The sequence below is a fragment of the Orcinus orca genome, chromosome 16, assembly GCF_937001465.1.
Source record: "Orcinus orca chromosome 16, mOrcOrc1.1, whole genome shotgun sequence".
NCBI lineage: Eukaryota > Metazoa > Chordata > Mammalia > Artiodactyla > Delphinidae > Orcinus > Orcinus orca.
In genome coordinates, this window is record NC_064574.1 from 10,717,267 (window position 1) to 10,736,239 (window position 18,973).

Here is an 18,973-nt window from a genome sequence, read left to right on the forward strand (position 1 = left end):
TCCATTTTACAGACATCATTTCCCAGGATGAGGCTACATGTGAAAAAGTGAGTCAATATCAAGGTGGCTTAAAGGAAAATATTGTGTAAGTGGTTGTACAAGTGATTCACAGATAAGCGAAGTGCTTACAGGGCTGAAATTTGGAAATACTTGGTCTCTTTCAAATCCTTCCTTACGCACACGAGGAAACTGAGGCCTGTGCCTCCACTGCAAAGATCACTTCTTCCCCGGTGGCCCCATTCCCATGGAGGCCGCCTCTCCGCAGAGCCAGGGTACAGTTCCTGGCTGGTCTGTGTGTCCTGCCAGGTGATGGGTTACAGGCTTGAGGTCATTCTGGTCCATCAGACATGAGAGCAAACCTGCCAGGGGCTTCAGGAAGTTTTCTTTTGTCTTAAAAAAGGATGCAGTCATCAATAGTGGGCAGGACCCATAAGCCATGGCACCCCCACAGAATGAGGAGTTCTACACCACCGTGAAAACGACCAAATCCCACTGTGGAGGGATTGCTAAGGCATGTTGCTATATGAAACAATCTAGAAAAGTATACTGTTGACCCTTGAACAATACAGGTTTGAACTGCATGGGCCCATTTATACGCAAATTTTGTTCACTAATAAATACTACAGTGCTGCGGAGTTCATGGTTGGTTGAATCCGCGGGCACCGGGGATTAAGGAGGGCCGACTATGATTTATACGCGGATTAACCCCTACCTTGTTCAAGGGTCAGCTGTATATAGTATATTATTAACCATCTAAGAAAGGGAGGAGGTACAAATACATATTTGCCTGTATTAAAAAACAAATAGTGGAAAGATGAAATAAAAACTTTTTTAAAAAACTGGTTACCAACAGGGAAGGGAGGAAAATGAGAAGAGACAGGACAGAACCTTCTCTGAAAACTACTTTGGTAATTTCACTTTGGTCCCATCTACGTATCTTACATAAATGAAACTTAAATTCGGTTTTTTAAAAAAGCAATCCCTAAAATTTGAAAACAAATTATTAAAAAAAAAAAAAAAAGGAACCTAACCATATATTTACTTGGTAGCATAACTACACAGAGAGGAAACATTTCAAGGGACTTAAGTCCCAAACTCCTTCTGAAATGGAGTAGTTCAGATCTCATAATTTGACTATATATCCTTGGCGGGGTGTGTATGCCCTGAGGACAAAAAACCCCTACAAAAACAAATCTTAAAAACGATTTTTCTTAATCGTATTATTGGTGGTCAAGTTGATACTGCTCTTCTGACCGTTACGTATATACTGTGGGATAAAGCAAATATTTGTCTCTTAGGTCAAATGATTACCTTAAAAAAAGCCTTTTAAATAAAATTTTATTGCAAATTAATATGTATTTATTCTACAAAATGTTGAAGAAGGCAAGTAACCTTAATAAAAATCACCCATCCTCTTATCATTCAAAGATAACCGATATCAGCACTGTGTATCTTTTTTTCTTTTTTCCCCCCGGAACGCGGGCCTCTCACTGCTGTGGCGTCTCCCGTTGCGGAGCACAGGCTCCGGACGCGCAGGCTCAGCGGCCATGGCTCACGGGCCCAGCCGCTTCGCGGCATGTGCGATCTTCCCGGACCGGGGCACGAACCCACGTCCCCTGCATCGGCAGGCAGACTCTCAACCACTGCGCCACCAGGGAAGCCCAGCACTGTATATCTTTAACTCATTTTCTGTGCATGACTCTGTACTTCTCTTACAAAAATGACATCATGCTGAATATATGTTCAGAATATAACCCATTTTTCAATTTTTTTATTACTGTATGACATTCTTTCCATATCTCTAACCTAAGCGTTTTTCTGCATCTGCTAGTCTGTAAACTCCTTAAGGGTAGGGCCTTTGACCAATATTTCTCCAACTTTATTCACATACCCCAAACTCAAATTTTGTCATATATGCATTGCACCTCTTCAATTATTTACTTAATATTTTCCTTTAAACAACTCACATTTTTTTCTTAGCCTAACCTTATGCCATTGTGTTCTTGAAATTAGAGGCTTGATAAACTAGTTATACGTTCTGCTAATATGAATTAATATAAATACATAACTGATAAAATTCAAATGTTCATCTATGTGTGGTTCTAAATCATCTTGTGCACAGCCAGAGGTGTGCACCACATTTTGGCAAAGTTCTGTAGCGTCATATTTAAAGGTTAAATAGAGTTTAGATTTTTTTTATTATTGACTTTGTATATGCGTACACTTTCTATGAGTTTTAATGCTCTTTGAGAGATGTGCGACCATCACCACAATCAGGATACAGGAATGTTCGGTCAGCCCGCAAAATGCCCCCCTGCTGCCCCTTTGCAGACTTCTCTTTTCTGGACAGCCCATGATCTCCCACTGTTGGGTCATGGAGTTGTTTCCTAGTTTTCTCTTTGATGATTAACTCACTTCCTTTAAGTATTGTTGTGTTTGAAGCCCTTTGGGATAGCTTCAAATTGTAATCAATCCGGGGTTTCTAAGCACTGATAGAAATACCCAGAGAAACATAACTTATCTATTTTTTTTTCTTCTACTTTAAGTTTCTGTATCCCCTCAAAATTTTATGCATTTATAAGGAAGTCATGGTTTCTGTTGTTTCTGAGCACAATTAAACAAAGATAAACGGTATAAACATTTCAAAGATGAAGCATCTTGGATCTAATACACAATCCACATGGGTGCCTGATTTTGGCTTTGGGATTTTCTGTTCCATTCCCTCAGTCCTTCCCCATGCTCTTGTGATAGGCAAGCCACCCTTACATGAATAATATTTCCCAGCACACGTCTCCCCTCTCCACTAGCCTGTGTCCATGAGAGACATCACTAATCAATCACTGCACTCTTCAACTGATCCCCAATACAACTCAGAGTCCTTCTCAACCCAGCATTCCAGGCAGTTGGGTGGAGGTAGCAACCACATGAAATGTTTTTGCTCTTCTAATTCAGTCTTAGGTTGAGGTTGAAATAATGTCTCTATCTTGACCCGTTGGGTCTCTCAGCCCACAAGTCTTCAATCCTCACACCTGAGTTCACTTATCCCCACTTGTAGACCCAGCTCCAAGGCTTTACTTAGGGCTGGGAGGAGGATGTAAGGAGTAGCACAAAGTAGTTCTTTGGGGTGATGGAACTGTTCTGTATCCTGGTTGTAGTGGTGGTTACAAAAATTGATACATGTGTTAAAACACATCAAACTGGACACCCAGAAAAAGTCAATTCAAAAAATGTTAACACGGGCTTCCCTGGTGGCGCAGTGGTTGAGAGTCCACCTGCTGATGCAGGGGACACGGGTTCGTGCCCCAGTCCGGGAAGATCCCACATGCCGCGGAGCGGCTAAGCCCGTGAGCCATGGTTGCTGAGCCTGCGCGTCCGGAGCCTGTGCTCTGCAACGGGAGAGGCCACAACGATGAGAGGCCCGCATACTGCAAAAAAAAAAAAAAAAAATGTTAACACAAGTGAACGTGGGTGGTATTATGACAGAGGTGACTTTGAATCTACCCTAATTTATAAACAAACGAAGTATTAAACAATTTCCAGCTTGGGTGCTCCACTGGGGGTGGTATACATCTCATACGTAAGTGGACTTATGTCCTGACCCCGTTGAGGCTGGGAAGTATTGGTCAAGGGCAAAGAGAACTATCTGGTTTTGAGCTGTTCTATTTTGGTCACAGGTGTTCTCATTTCCTAGCAGACAGGGTCCTTCACAGTAGGGTAGTTGTTAATTAGCTGGGAACCCCAGAGCCTTCCCCTTCCCGCCTCGTTGCACTGTGAACTCTGCTCACACAGGCCTCTCCTTCACTCCTTTGCCACCTTTGGAACTTGGACCACAGGTGTCCTGGAGGAGCCACGTTTCACCCCTTCCCCTCGCTTTCCCTGGTCTGAATCCTGCCCATCCCTCCAGCTGCCTTTCTGTCCCCCAGCCAACCCGATGACAAGATGACTCCCATTTGAATTCACACAGTGCCTGTCCTGATCTGGGCCAAGGGAAGCCTTTCTGGAAATGGACTGGGTCAATGCAGGGTCAGTTCTTAGCGGGAAGTATGTGCCCCACATAGTAATTCATTATGCATGCTCAACACACAACTGGTGTTTATTGGAGCTATTCTAATGACCACCTAAAGCCATGGTTCTCCAAATGTGGTCTCAATCCAGCAGCATCAGCAGCATCTGTAAACTTGTTATGAATGCAAGTCTTGGGCCCCAACTAAGACTTACTGAATCAGAAACTCTGGGGGTGCTTCCCGACAATCAGCCTCTGCACAAACTCTCCAAGTGATTTTTTTTTTTTTTTTTTTTGGCTGCGTTGGGTCTTTGTTGCTGCATGTGGGCTTTCTCTAGTTATGGCGAGCAGGGGCTACTCTTCATTGTGGTGTGCAGGCTTCTCATTGTGGTGGCTTCTCTTGTTGCAGAGAACGGGCTCTAGGCGCGCGGGCTTCAGTAGTTGTAGCACGCGGGCTCAGTAGTTGTGGCTCACGGGCTCTAGAGCACAGGCTCAGTAGTTGTGGCGCATGGGCTTAGTTGCTCTGCAGCATGTGGGATCTGCCCAGACCAGGGCTCGAACCATGTCAGCTGCATTGGCAGGCGATTCTTAACCACTGCGCCACCAGGGAAGTCCCTCTCCAAGTGATTTCTGCACTTGCTGAGAAACACTGAAATTCGAGAACCACTGGTCTCAAGCACTGGTTTATCCTGACTGCACATTACAGAGGGCTGTTAAATCCCAACATCCACGTAAGAAATGATGGCATCTTGGACAAAGGGGAAGGAATTAGACTTCATCCTCCGAAGGGAGGAGGGTCAAGGGACTTGCAGATATATTTTAAAAGCCTCACATTCCCCCTTACCTTGCTTTATTTTTCCTCAGAGTTGTTATCACTCCTGACATATTATGTGTCTATTTCTCTGTGTGTTTGTTGTCCTTTTCTGTTCAGATGTCAGCTCCTTGTCTGCCTGGATCGCTCCCCTATCCTTTTGCTTATAACCATGCCTGATGCCTAGTAGGTGCTCAATATATATATTTTTGAGTGAATCATTCACCACGTGGTAATGCCTGTTTCATTTGGGAAAAAAATCAGACTGTTTGCTGGGAATCCAAAGGGGAAAAAATGTCTGCTGACAGAGGAGGAGACCAAGAGGGGCTTAAGAAAATAATGCCCTGTAGTGGCGAGTACTCAGTAGCTGAGAGCGCCCAGCAGGGTTGCTTTCCCGGGGGACTTTGGCTATAGCAAGTCAGCTGTCCAGGAGGATGGGGAACAGCTAATGGAGGTGCCTTGGCATCCAGATCCTGGAATTATTCCTGATCTGTTGTTCTCGTGACAGACTCTTGCCTTCTCAAATGGGCCGCTTGTTCCCAAAGGGAAAGGGCTACGTCTTAGTGTCTTGGTGTTCAGTACACATAATGCAGTGTACTTAAAATTCATTGGCTACTTAATTGAGAGACACCAGGCCTGGTGGAATAATATACAGCTATTGTTTGAGTGTAAGCTGGGTGCCAGGTACAGTACTGAATGCTGATGTGTATTGCCTCAAAAAGAGTTGTGTCCATTTTATGATGGGGACACTGAGACCTAGAGAGAGAAAAAAAAAGAAGGGTCTGGCCCAGGGAGGGGACTCAGTAAATAGCTGTAGAACGATTGGACTCCTGTTATGTGGTTATGCCAACACACTGTGTACACCCAACCTCTGTTTACTGTGTGGAGATTATAATTGGAGTCGATCATTTTTCTTTTTTTTTTTTTGGCTGCGTTTGGTCCTCTTTGCCGTGCGGGGGCTTTCTGTAGTTGCGGCGAGCGGGGGCTACTCTTCGTTGCGGTGGACGGGCTTCTTATTGCGGTGGCTTCTCTTGTTGCAGAGCTCGGGCTCTAGGCGCATGGGCTTCAGTAGTTGTGGCACACGGGCCTCAGTAGTTGCGGCACATGGGCTCATTAGTTGTGACTCACGGGCTCTAGAGCACAGGATCAGTAGTTGTGGCTCACGGGCTTAGTTGCTCCGCGGCATGTGGGATCTTCCCGGACCAGGGCTCGAAGCCGTGTCCCCTGCATCGGCAGGCAGATTCTTAACCACTGCGCCACCAGGGAAGCCCCACAATTTACTTTTAAAGTTAAGGAAAATTTCCCAAATCAGGTGCCTTTAGAATCATGTTATCCTCACCTCCACCTCTGTCCCAGATAGAGTCAGTCTATTTAATTGCATCATCCTGAAGGCAAAATCAGATCTCTGTCCCTCCCCTCAATGCCCATCCTTACTATGCCGATTCACATATATCAGATGTTAGACGTTGGGAGGGAGAGGGGCCGGCAATTATAAGGGAAAGTAAGTATTGGCCTCCTTCCTTTATATTTAGAGTGTTCTTTCTAAAAAAAAAACCAAAACAAACAAACAACCTGGTTGCACATTGGTATCAACAAAGACCATGTTTAAATTTGGATGCTGAATTCCTGGTAATTGAAGGGTTTGAATCATTCTCTCATGCTTTCATTTGTGTCTATTGCGCAGTGATTCTGTGCTAGTCATTGTGATAAGCACGAGAGGTACAACAGTAAGAAGACACACTGACCTAGGCCTTTCAACCCACCAGAACAGCAGAGAATTAGAATTCAGCTCTCCCTTGTCATTAGCTGAAAAAATTATTTTCTAAACGCATCTACCAAGAGCCCCCATGCTAGCCTGTGCCCCACCTGAGTGGCTTCAAACCTGGCAGCCCCATCCTCTTCCTCGGGGTGCTTGAGATTCTGATAATTTCTCGAGAAGATTCTCTCAGATTTGTCCTCCAACCATGTTACCTGTTCATTCAGCTTGATGTGACTTGAAATTTCAGAATTTGATTTTATTTTGTGGGATGTATTTATTTTTTAAATTCAAAAAAATTCTGTTCATTATTTGAAAATTCAAATATTATGTGAAATATATGGTATAAAAGTGAAAGTCTACACCATGTCCCAGAGAAAGCCACTATTACTAGTTTGGTGTATTTTCCATTCATTTTTTTTAATGTATAAATTAGCATATATTATTATCTTTTAAGGGAATTATACTCTTCATACTATCTTTCGACTAGCTTTTTTCTCTAAACAATACATTCTAGATGTGTGCTGTTCAGTACAGTACTATAAGCCTCATGTGGGAATTCAAATTTAAATATATAAAAAATTAAATAAAATTAAACCTTTAGTTCTTCAGTTACAGTTGCCACATTTCAATTGCTACAAGTAGCAAGTGGCTACCATGTTGGGCAGACATAGAACATTTCTATCATCACAGAAAGTTCTATTAGATAGCACTGCTCTACATAACTTTCCATGTCCATCTATAGTCTTTCTATTTCACTCTTTTTTTTTAACCTCATCATTTTTCTTTGTATGAATATACATCAATATACTTAATCATTTATACTGATAGACACTGAGTTTGTTTCCAGTTTTTCACAGTTGCAAACAATGCTGCAAAATACATCCTCATACATAAAATGTGCCTCACTTGTACCCTGACTCTGCAGAATGAAATCCCAGAAGTGAAAATGCTCAGTCAAAAGCTATAAAACTCAATTTAAATGTTCAGTTTTTAAAATAAAACCTTTGTTCTCCAGGAGCTGAGACTGAGAATAGATATCCCTATTGGTTAATCTGTCTGATTATATATCAATATAGGGTAGAAGAAAGGAAAATGGCCTGTGGCTTTGGGTTACTTTACTATCCACAAATTATAGCGGTACAATTTGTGAAGTTGCGTCTTAAATGGAAATTTGGTTTTAAAGCCAGTGCGGAAGGTAAAAAACACACAGTCATAAAATTCCTCTCAAAAAATGCCTTAACTTGTAAATAAACGTCATACCTTCTCTTAATAAGTCCGACATAGCCTGTCATTCCTCTGTGGCAGGAAGCACTGAATGTTTAATGGGCCAGAAGCCAGATAAAGAAAGGGCCCCACTTTGGCTATCAATTTTCCCATCCATGAAATAAGTAGGTTGAAACTCGCAAACACATTTCCAGGCAAAATGGTCCATGACTCCCAAAAATGTACTGGCTAGACAATATCCCTTTAGTGACTGCCTGAAAGAAATAAACATAGCACCAGAAAAGCCAGATGTATAAAGAAAGTAAATAGTCATTCGATCATAAAATGTTTTTAATGAATGCAGTATTATAACACAATGTTTCTCAAGCCACTCACTATTTTAGAATATTCAAATAGATTGTACATACACAGATTTCCACTTCTGGCCATGATGGAATAACAGAAACTAGATTTATCCTAAGTCCTTAAATAATTAAAAAACAAAACCACACTAAATATGTGAAGCCTACCTTTTCAGACGTTGGGCAATAGGAAGATCATGACAGGTTGTCTGAGAAAAAGGAAACAAATTAGTGAAACTTTGATTGCTGGATTTCTGCCTGGAGGCACAGTCAAGAGTGCAGAACATTTCTCCAAAGAAGGCATACAGGTGGCCAACAGGCACATAAAAAGATGCTCAAGGGCTTCCCTGGTGGCACAGTGGTTGAGAGTCTGCCTGCCGATTCAGGGGACATGGGTTCGTGCCCCGGTCCGGGAGGATCCCACATGCTGCGGAACAATTAAGCCTGTGCACCACAACTACTGAGCCTGTGCTCTGGAGCCCTCAAGCCACAACTACTGAAGCCCACACTCCTAGAGCCCTGCTTCTCTTGTGCTCTGCAACAAGAGGAGCCACCACAATGAGAAGCCCATGCACCGCAGTGAAGAGTAGCCCCCGCTCGCAGCAACTAGAGAAAGCCCACGTGCAGCAACAAAGACCCAACTCAGCCATAAATAAATAAATATGTATATAAATTTATTTTTAAAAAAGAAATAAAAGGAACTGCTAGTGGAAAAATTACTGTACGATATTAACAGTTTTTTAGATACTGCAGAAGAAAAGCTCAATGAATGAAGACATAGCAATAAAAACCATCCAAATTGAGAGACAGAAAAGACAAAAGATTGAAAAACATGAACAGAGTCACAGTGACCTATGGGACAATATCAAGTAGTCTAACATATGTGTAATTGAGGTCTCAGAATAAGAGGAGGGAAGGAGGCATGCAGAAAAAATATTGGATGAACTAAAGGCCAAATTTTTTCAAAATTTGGTGAGAACTACCAATTCACAGAACCAAGAAACTAAATGAACACAAAGCAGGATAAAAATAAAACCACAAGAAGATATATTATCAGCATCAAATTCCTGAAGTTTCCCTCCGCCATTCTGGTGTGTGCAGTTGACTCTGTTCCTCACCATGTCTTCTCACAAGACTTTCAGGATCAAGTAATTCCTGGTCAAGAAAAAGCAGAATTATCCCATTCCTCAGTGGATTTGGTTGAAAACTGGTAATAAAATCAGGTACAACTCCAAGAGGAGACATTGGAGAAGAGCCAAGCTGGGTCTATAAGGGATCGCACATGAGATGGTACACATATTTATGCTGAGTCAAGGTCATTTGCATCTTACCATCTCACCCTGAAAACCACTACTATCTGGACAACTGGATGTATTTTATTGGGAAAATGACTTTTCTCTGTTTTAGTTTATCTGCACTAGTAGTTTGGCTCAGAAATAAATATGTGAGAATCTTTTGTTGGAAACAAAAACAAAACCAAAAAACAAATTCCTGAAAACCAATGACTAAGAGAAAATCTTAAGATAAAGCAGGAAAAAAAAAGTCATTGAATATACAGGAAGAAAGAGTTACATTTCTTGTCAGACATTATGCAGGTCAGACACAATGGAAGTGCTGAAACTGTCAACCTAGAATTCAGTGAAGATATCTTTCAAAAATGAATGCAAAATAAAGATCATTTCAAACAAACAAAAATGAGAGAATTTGTCACCAGCAGAATGCACTGCAAGAAATGATAAAGAAAATTTCTCAAATGGAAGGAAAATGATACCTGATAGAAAATTGGATTACACAAAGGAATAAAAAAATGCCAAAAGTGATAAATATATGGATAAATATAAAATACTTTTTTCCCCTCTATTTTTTTTTTTTTTTTGCAGTATGCGGGCCTCTCACTGTTGTGGCCTCTCCCGTTGCAGAGCACAGGCTCCAGACGCTCAGGCTCAGTGGCCATGGCTCACGGGCCCAGCTGCTCTGCAGCATGTGGGATCTTCCCGGACCGGGGCACGAACCCGCATCCCCTGCATCGGCAGGCAGACTCTCAACCACTGCACCACCAGGGAAGCCCTTCCCCTCTATTTTTAATGTCTTTAAAAGATCATTGAAAAAAAAAAATCATTGAAGTACAGCATGGATAAAGGGGAAAAAAAAGAAATTTTACAAGGGAGAAACCTAACAAATACTACCTCTGATAGGCACTCAAAGTTAACATAAACTGTGTTGATAGTTCGTACCCTTGATGTGATGAGAATGGCTTTACTGCCATGGTCTTCCTCCCACAAACATATGACATCAGACAAATCCCAGTTGAGGACATGCTACAAGATACCTGCACAGTACTCCTCAAAACTGTCAAAATGAAAAAACACGAACAGTCTGAAAAACTGTGACAGCCAAGAGGAGCCTAAGAAGACGTGACACTAAATATCATATGATATCCTGAATAGGGGTCCTCGCACAGAAGAAAAACATCAAATAAAAACTAAAGAAATCTCAATAAAGCATGCACTTTAGTTCATAATTAAGTATCAATATTAATTCATTAATTGTAATAAATGTACCATGTTAATGTAAGATGTTAATAATGGGGGATACTGTTTTTACTGTTTAAAGTAAAATTGACTGTTTAAAGCAAAAATGTCAAAGTATTTTAACATTTATAACAAAAGTAGTAATAAAATTTATGACAAATAAAGCACAAAAGACATGTGGGGGAAATGGAAATATCTTACTACAAGTATTGTATTTGATGGTGGACTGCAATGCATTAAAATACATAGAGCAACCACTGAAAAATAAAAAGATATAGCTAATAATCCAACAGTGAAGATAAAATGGAATCCTAAAAAATAACTCAATTAACCCAAAAGAAGTCAGGAAAAAAGAAATACAGAGAAGATGAGACAATAGAAAACAAAGAGCAAGATTGTAGACTTAACTCCAATCATATCAAAAATTACCATAAGTGTAAATGACCTAAATATTCCAATTAAAAAGTCAGAGATTGGCAGCCTACATAAAAAGGCAAGACTCGGGCTTGCCTTGTGGTGCAGTGGTTAAGAATCTGCCTGCCATTGCAGGGGACACAGGTTCGAGCCCTGGTCTGGGAAGATCCCACATGCCACAGAACAACTAAGCCCGTGCACCACAACTACTGAGCCTGCGCTCTAGAGCCCACGAGCCACAGCTACTGAGCCCACGTGCTGCAACTACTGAAGCCCACGCACCTAGAGCATGTGCTCCACAACAAGAGAAGCCACCGCAATGAGAAGCCCATGCACCGCAACAAAGAGTAGCCCCCGTTCACCACAACTAGAGAAAGCCTGCACGCAGCAGCGAAGACCCAACGCAGCCAAAAATAAATAAATAAAATTTAAAAAAAATACATCATGTTAAAAAAAAAAGGCAAGACTCAACTATATGCCATCTCCAAGAAACCCATTTTAAATATAAAAATATAGAGATTAGAAGTAAAGAATTGAAAGAGATACACAATGCAAACACTAAGCAAAATAAAGCAGAGTGGCTATACTAATTTCATACAAAGTAGACTTCAGTACAAGAAGTATTACCAGGGATTAAATGGGACATTTCAAAATGAAAATGGGGTCAGTTCACCAAATGACATAATGCTAAATCTGTATATCCTTAATAACACAGAACTGAAAGAATAATACAGGTACATAGTATGGAACTCAAAACAAAAAAAAATACGAATTGTTTGACACACTGACTGGGAGTTTATCTGTGAGATAAATTTCTATAAATTGAAGTGCTGGGTCAAAGTACATATTGATAAAAATCTGATGGATACTGCCTAACTGCTGTCAAGGGGAGATGGTGGGGTAAAGGAACAATTGCTGTTAGCAATAACCTAATAAGAATAAGAATAATAGCTAAGGAACTTCCCTGGTGGCACAATGGTTAAGAATCTGCCTGCCAATGCAGGGGATGCGGGTTCGAGCCCTGCTCCCGGGAGATTCCCACATGCCGTGGAGCAACTAAGCCCGTGCGCCACAACTCCTGAAGCCCGTGCACCTAGAGCCCGTGCTCCACAACAAGAAAAGCCACCGCAGTGAGAAGCCTGTGCACCGCAACGAAGAGTACCCCCCACTCGCCACAACTAGAGAAAGCCCGCACAGCAACGAAGACCCAACACAGCCAAAAATAAATTAATTTTTAAAAAAAGAATAATAGCTAAGATTTTTTTGAGTACCTACCATGTGCCATACTGTTCTCATTTATTAACTTTTTGCTCTCATGAGGGAGGCAGTCTGCCTCTCTCCCATTTTATAGAAGACTTCTGGGCTAGCAGATTATAAAAGGGAGTGTGAGTGCAGGGAGGGCAGATACTGCAAGTTATGTTTATCACAAATCCTGGAAATCTTCGCTTATACACATCTTTAAGTTTTCCTGTGTGACTGGGTAGCTAAAAATGGAGAATAGAGTAGCCAATTCATCTTCCACGACTCTCTCAGAGGATTGCTTTGCTTTGTGTTGCATTTTAGCTCTAGAGGCTGGAAACTGCCTTCCAGTACAGTTTTCTTAATGGACGTTGAAATGTGAATTTCATGTAGTTTTCATGCATCATGAAATAATCTTCTTTTGTTTCTCAGCCATTTAGCCACAATAAAGTGCTTCACCTCAGTTGAACACCATACCCCTCCCTTTCCAAGATTTTCACCTCAGCACCACCACCCTGCCCCCACCCAGCTTAACATGCTTCCGTCTATTGTGAAAAGAAAATTCCATGAATGCAGAAGCAGAGACTCATGAATTTTCTTTTTTTTCCTCCTCAAGGTGCTTACCTAAGATGAGCTTTGTGATTGGAATGCAAAGGGGCATCAAACGGACTCCCAATCGCATTAGGGAAGATAAGCAGTTATCAGATGGTTTGACCGATTGGGTGGTTAAGTATTTTCCTGAGGAAGCCACTTTCAGTATTGCCTTCAGAGGGGCTTAACAAACTGGTTCTCGCCTCCTAAAGTTATGGTTGCTAACTTTTGCTTTTGGTATACTAATTTTTTTTCTGATCAGTTGCAGCCAACACAGGTTTTGATTTTACAAATTAAAAGGGCTGGAAAATCTCCCAATTATTTTGCCCACCAAGGCAATCTCCAAATCACTGAATGTGCTCGCCACTGTAATAACGAGTCATCTGTTTTCTAACATGAGAGTATGGGACAAAATAAGTTTCTTTTAGGACTTTCTTTCAAGATGAAGTCTTCCATTTCTAAAAGTAAAATTCTCAGCTGAATTGAGAGCCACTGGCAATGCCTCCTAAAGTGAAAATTCTTGGGGACTTAAAAAAAAAAATTCTCAACCGCCCCCAAAACATACTAATCATTTTTAATCAACTTTTTCTTTTCTTTCTGACTACAGACATGCTCAGCATTTGGAAAAGTCCACTCACTGGACAAGTTGTAATATTCATTATAATCATAAAAATGACAAGGATTTTAAAAGCCAGATGCCAACACAGTGAGAGAGAGCTTAACAGGACTTTTGGGCTGAGAAGCCCAGGGAGATTTTGAGTCTGCAGTGAGTAACTTGAAGGGAAATCCTGACTCCAATTATAAAGCAAAGACAAAATCCCCTCAATCCTTTCAATACATCCAACTTCTCTGGCCAAATTGTGTTCTTTCTCCTCCCCACACCCTACCCCCTCCAGCATTTCCATAAACAATATGGCTATCGGGCCAAGCCTCTTGGTCAGCAAATAAAGGCAGAGAGCTAAGTAAATTTGCTTCCCAGCAATTATTTTTGTGAGGTCACGGAGTTAAGCATTAAAAGAATACTACTGCGGATGGGGGTATTCAGTAACTGTATGATTTGTGCTGCAAAACTGACAAAAGGAGCCAGCCACTCTCCTACTTTTATACTCACAGAAATCATTGACTATGGGGTCTTTGTTCCCTAAATTCATCTAAGAGGAATCTTTCACATGAACGCCCCTGCATTCCTGCTAATCCCCTCCTGCACTCTGCTTCCCAAAGAAAGTCCATTTGGTCATTTGGTCTGAGTCTTCACCTGCAATTTATCAGGATAATTATGACCTGAAAAGAAAAGAAAGAAAATAAAGCAAGAACAAAGAAAAAAAAAATAAAGAAAAATCCACCAAGATCTTTAGCATCCAGAGCGGGAATGAGCAAACTTTTTCTGTAAAGGGGCAGAGAGTGAATATTTTTAGCTTTGCGACTCCTACAGTTTCTGTGGTGAGACTGCCCACCAATGTATGTGGAATAAAAACAGTCACCGACATCACTTAAGTAAATGACGGTGGCAGCTGGGTTCCAATAAAACTTTATGGACACCGAAATTGGAATTTCTGTAATTATGTGTCATACAAGTAGTATTCTTCTGATTGTCTCTTGACCATCTAAAAATGTAAAAACCATTTTTAGCTCATGGGTGGATTTGGTCCAGGGACTGTAGTTTACAGACCCTTGATCTAGAAGAATCTGGCCTTGGAAACCCCTTTTGGTCTGAATGAGGTCGTTCATGTTTGATGGGTCTTGCTCTTGTCACAGGCAGGTATGTCCACTTGACAGCACAGCTGGACAATGGTTTCTGGATTTTAATATCCTATTCAAAAACGTAGTGCGGAATTCCAGGAATTTAAGCCAGGAAACTGGACTTCATGCCACATACACTGAAAAATCCTCACCAGGCTTTTTTTTTTTTAATTTATTTTTGGCTGCATTGGGTCTTGGTTGCTGCGTGCGGGCTTTCTCTAGTTGCGGCGAGCGGGGGCTACTCTTCGTTGCGGTACGTTGGCTTCTCATCGCGGTGGCTTCTCTTGTTGCGGAGCATGGCGCGCGGGCTTCAGTAGTTGTGCCTCACGGGCTCTAGAGCGCGGGCTCAGTAGTTGTGGCGCACGGGCTTGGTTGCGCTGCAGCATGTGGGATCTTCCTGGACCAGGGCTCGAATCCGGGTCCCCGGCATTGGCAGGCGGCTTCTTAACCACTGCGCCACGAGGGAAGCCCCTCACCAGGCTTTTAATTACAAATTAACCCATCCGAATCCTAGGAAACTTAGCATTCTGGTCAAACAGAGAACTGTCTCCCAAGTGCCTTCCTGTAAACCATGTTTCTCAACCTCAGCGCTATTGATATTTGGGGCCAGATAATGCTCTGCTGTGGGGTCCATTCTGTACACTGTAGGATGTTGGCAGCATCCCTGGCCTCTACCCACGCTAGATGCTAGTTGCATCTCCCAAGTTGTGACAACCAAAATTGTCTCCAGCTGTTGCCAAATAACCCCCCGCGGGGGACAAAATCCTCCCCAGTGGAGAATCACTGATCTAAATCAACTCTGTCAGTAGGACTTTCTGTGATGATGGAATCGTTCTATATCTGGACTGCCTACTAACTATGAGACACTTGTGGGTACTGAGAACGTGAAATTTGCTAGTGCGCCGGAGGAGCTGCATTTTTAAATTTATTTAACTTTAATTATTTTAAAGTTAAATTTAAGTAGCTACGTGTGGCCAGCAGCTACTGTATTGGATGTGCTGCTCTAACTCGTGACCACCGCCCACCTGCCCAACCCCAAAGTAGGACAGGAGAGGATGCACGGCTTTGAGTTAGGAGCAGGGACTAGAGTCAGACACTGATTCTGACGTTCGTTCATTTATTCCATCAACACGATTCATTGAGCACCTAAAATGTCTGGCACTGTGCTAAGGATATAAGATGAACAAGAGGAATGCAGTCCCTGTCCCTGTGGGGCTTTCAGTCTAGCGATGAGAAGAGAGAAAAATATAAATTTAAGTAAAGTAATTGAAAGTCATGATAGGGGCTCTCTGCCATAGAAAAAGCAGGTTGGGGGAGGTTCTCTTTGTTTTATTTTATTTTATTTTATTTTTTTTTGCGGTACGCGGGCCTCTCACTGTTGTGGCCTCTCCCGTTGCGGAACACAGGCTCCGGATGCGCAGGCTCAGCGGCCATGGCTCACGGGCCCAGCCGCTCCGCGGCATGTGGGATCTTCCCGGACCGGGGCACGAACCCGAGTCCCTGCATCGGCAGGCGGACTCTCAACCACTGCGCCACCAGGGAAGCCCCGGGAGGTTCTCTTTTAGATCAGATGTTCTAGAGATGGCTCTCCAAGAGATATTTAAATTAAAATTGCAATGTGAATTGTTTGACACAATACCCAATGGAATAGAACAAAAACCCAATGAATGCTAGCTGCTCTTCTTAAAAGCCAGCATTCCTTTTATGACATTTCTTCCTTGCCAGGAACTCTTCTAATCCTCACAACAGTGTTACATCTATTATCCCCATTTTACAGATGAGGAAAACTCAGGCATGTTAACTTGTTCAACAGTGCACATCTAGGATGTGATGGAGTTAGGGTTAGAACCCAAGCAGCCAAAAAGGGTATCTGTGCCTGCTATTAGATGAACTTTAGCAACTCATGTGAATTTTCCAGAGCACCCTGGGACCAAAATATACTGGTGTCAGTTTTTAAAGAGCCAGGCCTTACAAACTAGAGGTAGGGAAATAATAATAAGATGTGCTTTCCTGTCCTGGGGAAGAAGGACTTCTGCGTTCCTCATCTGTTGATTAGAATCTCCCAGCCACTGAGAACTCTATGTAATAAATTGTAACTCGTCTTGAGTGTGTGAAATCTCTTGTTTCTGGGTGCTAGGAAAAACACTGACTTTGCTGCATAATTTCTGGTGAAATATGAGACACTGAGTCAGCTAGGAGACTCTCAGCTGAACATAAGTGAGAAATTTCACCTCTCCAGCAGTAGCCCTGAAACCTTGACCATCAGAATGAGGAGGCTCCCTCTTCTGACTGCATTCACACCAAGGTAGTCCTCAAAAGAGAGTCAATTCTCATCATTCCAGAAGTACATATTTTAGCCTACCGACTAAAATGTATTTGTAACCCCCAAATCAACACTCCCAGTTCTTTCTCGGTCTTTTGCGGACATGTGCAGAGCTGTCCAGGCACATGCTCTGCCTTCTCGGTTCAGCTCTCCTACCGTAAACGGTGTCCTTTTTTCCATCCATTTAGTGCCATATTTCTCACACCCTTGTGCTTTTTGTTGATTTCATTGTTCAAAATGGTCCCTAAGCGCAGGGCTGAAGTGCTGGCTACCTACCATTCCTAAGCTCAGGAGGCTGTGACGTGCCTTAGGGGGAAAACACACATGTTAGATAAGCTTCCCCCCAAAACCAGTACTCACCAGCAGTCACTCCCCTTCGTCCCCTCCCTCCAGCCCCTGGCAACTGCTGATCTAATTGTGTCTCTGTGGATTTGCCCATTCTGGACATTTCATGTCAATGGAATCATACAGAACATAGTCCTTTGTGTCTGGCTCCTTTCACTTAGCGTAACATTTTCAAGGTCCATCCATGTTGTAACACAAATCAGTACTTCATTCCTTTTTCTTTGTTTTTATCACTTTCTCCTTCTTTGTTTTTGTTTGTTTTGGCGTTTTAAAAATTTACCCTCTTAACAATTTTCAAGTGGACATTATAGTATCGTTAACTATAGGCACATCCTTGTACAGCAGATGTCGAAAACCTTTTCATTTTATATTTATTTTTTATTTATTTTGGCTGCGCCGGATCTTAGTTGCAGCACGCGGGATCTTTAGTTGCGGCATGCGAACTCTTAGTTGCACAGCATGCATGCGGGATCTTGTTCCCTGACGAGGGATCGTGCCTGGGCCCCCCGCGTTGGAAGTGCAGAGTCTTACCCACTGGACGACCAGGGAAGTCCGAAAACTTTTTCATTTTGTTCGGCTGAAACTCTACACCTATTGAATAGCAACTCCCTGTTTTCCCTTCCTCCTAGCGCCTGGCAACCCTAAACCTGGCAACCACCCTTCTGCCTTTGATTTCTATGGGTTTGATTACTTTAGATACTTTATATAAATGGGATTATGTAGTCATTGTCTTTTGTCATTGGTTTATTTCACTTAGCATAATGTCCTCTAGGTTCCTCCATGTTGTGGCATATGACAAGATTTCCCTCTTTTTTTAAGGCTGAATAATATTCCTCTGTATGTATATACCACATTTTATTTATCCATTCATCCATTGGTGGACATTTAGATTGCTTCCACATCTTGGCTACTGTGAATAACGTGGCAATGAACATGAGTGTACAAGTGTCTCTTCAAGAGCCTGTTTTCGGGCTTCCCTGGTGGTGCAGTGGTTGAGAGTCTGCCTGCCAATGGAGCGGACACGGGTTCGAGCCCTGGTCTGGGAGGATCCCACATGCCGCGGAGCAACTAGGCCCGTGAGCCACAACTGCTGAGCCTGCACGTCTGGAGCCTGTGCTCTGCAACGAGAGGCTGTGACAGTGAGAGGCCCGCCCACCGCGATGAAGAGTGGCCCCCGCTCGCCGCAACTAGAGGAAGCCCTCGCACAGAAACAAAGACCCAACACAGCCAAAAATAAATAAATAAATAAATTAATTAATTAAAAAAAAAAAAGATCCTGTTTTCAATTCTTTAGGATATATACCCAGAAGTGAGAGAGCTGTATCATATGGTAGTTCTATTTTTAATTTTTTGAGGAACCTCCATACTTTTTCCGTAGTAGCTGCACCGTTTTATAATCACACCAACACTGTGTGAGAGTTTCAATTTCTCTACATTCTTGCCAACACTTGTTATTTTCTGGGTTTTTTTTGATAGTAGCCATCCTAATGAGTGTGAAGTATATCTCCTTGTGGTTTTGATTTGCATTTTCCTGATGATTAGTGATGTTGAGCATCTTTTCATATGCTTCTTGACCATTTATATATCTTTGGAGAAATATCAATGCAAGTCCTTTGCCCATTTTCTAATCACGTTGTTGTCGTTGTTATTGA

The 18,973-nt window shown here is 42.2% G+C and overlaps 1 pseudogene; it reads left to right on the top strand.

Moving 5' to 3' along the window:
* The first annotated feature begins 9,257 nt into the window (after window positions 1-9,257).
* LOC125961413 (60S ribosomal protein L39-like) lies at window positions 9,258-10,972 on the top strand (annotated as a pseudogene).
* Window positions 10,973-18,973: the final 8,001 nt, after the last annotated feature.